The sequence below is a fragment of the Lipotes vexillifer genome, unplaced genomic scaffold (assembly GCF_000442215.2).
Source record: "Lipotes vexillifer unplaced genomic scaffold, Lipotes_vexillifer_v1.1 scaffold2532, whole genome shotgun sequence".
NCBI lineage: Eukaryota > Metazoa > Chordata > Mammalia > Artiodactyla > Lipotidae > Lipotes > Lipotes vexillifer.
In genome coordinates, this window is record NW_006785617.1 from 295,706 (window position 1) to 297,596 (window position 1,891).

Sequence of the window (1,891 nt, forward strand, 5' to 3'; positions counted from 1 at the left end):
CCGGCTGAACGAGAGCACGGAGAGTGGGGACCAGCCCTCCAGGGGCTCTGGGGCCACCCGGGTCTGGCCCTCTGAGCCTCCATCTCGTCCGGCCCACCTCCCAGAGCTGTGAACCAGTGTCGGGAAAGATAATTGGACGTGGAGGCTCTGGAATCTCTGCACCAGCACAGGTCACACGGGCTGCTGAGCACTTGAAATGTAAAGGTGAGCTGTGGCTGTGAAACACACCCCCGATCTCACAGACTTAAGATGAACTAAAGAAGGTGAAATATCTCAGTATATTTTTTATATCGGTTATGTGTTGGAGTGATAATATTTTGGATAAAGAGGTAAAAGACAGTGTATTATGAAATGAATTTTAGTTCTTTCATTTTCCTTTATCTCTGTAGCTGCTGGAACACTTCCATTTCCCTGGGCCCTCACGTTGTATTTCTAGAGCACCAGAGCCTGCAGGCCTCCACGATGCCTCCAGCAAGGCTGCAGATGTGCCAATCCTACAGCAACTTCCGTGCCATAGCCACTGGACCTGGTGGCTTTTTTTTTTTTTTTGCGGTACGCGGGCCTCTCACTGCTGTGGCCTCTCCCGTTGCGGAGCACAGGCTCCGGACGTGCAGGCTCAGCGGCCATGGCTCACGGGCCCAGCCGCTCCGCGGCATGTGGGATCCTCCCGGACCGGGGCACGAACCCGCGTCCCCTGCATCGGCAGGCGGACTCTCAACCACTGCGCCACCAGGGAAGCCCCCTGGTGGCTCTTTGAATTTCATTAAACTTAAAAAATAAATTCAGTCCTCAGTCACGTGACATATATTTCAAGTGCTTAAGAGTCACACATGGCTGTGGCTACCATCCTGCACGGTGGAAATCTAGAACCTTCCATGGTAGTGGAAAGTGTGGCATGAGGTTAAGGGTAGGGCCTTTATGTCCCTGGGTCCAGTCTGGCTTTGACAAAGTCCCAGCTATTGTTGCACGCCTCCCAACGTCCACGCTCCTCTTCCCTGGGGGGCAGATCTCTGGTTTTGTTTTGGACTTCTTTTTCAATGTACTCAGGGGCTCGAGTCGGTTCCCTTCCCAGAGTCTGTGCTGGCTTTAGAGGTGGGCATGCGGCCTGAATCTGCCCAGTGAGACATGAAGGAGCATCACTAAAGCTGCAGGGGCAACTTCATCTTCTTTTTTTTTTTTTTTTTTTTTTTTGGCAGAACCACTCGGCTTGTGGGATCTTAGTTCCCAACCAGGGATTGAACCTGGGCCATGGCAGTGAAAGCACCAAGTCCTAACCACTGGACCTCCAGGGAACTCCCCTGCAAGGGTTAACTTCTGAGGAAGCTTTGACTATTGCCCTGTGGGGATATAAGGCTTGGAGGAGCTGCAGCTACCTTGTGACTATGTGGTAAAAGCTTATCCAGTATGTTGAAGATGGTAGGACAGGAAGCAGGAAAGAACTAGGGGGCTTGGTAAGCATGAGAGTTGATGAGGCAACCAGCCAACTCTGGTGCTGCTGCCATTGAACTGCTTTTCATGTGAGGTGATCCACTTTCTTGTGGCTTTAGTGCATTCAGAGGTGTTTTCTGTATTGCAGCCACAAATGCTCTAGCCCATTATCTTTGGACAAGTCCCTGGCCTTTTTAAGCCTTGCTTTTCTCATCTCTAAGGTGTGAACACAAGTTCTTACCTCATTGAAGGAGCTACTGGGATGATAATGCCAGCAAACATTCATATCACACTTGTATGCCAGACTCTGTTTAAAACAGTCGATTCATGTAACATACCTAAAACACTCAGCATAGGATCCTGAATCTTGTATGTTCTCAACACTCATCCTTACAATGGTTGCTGTTAGAGGAACCAGGCTATTAGTCCAGACAATCTGTTCCTGGACATTTACTTTCAGCAG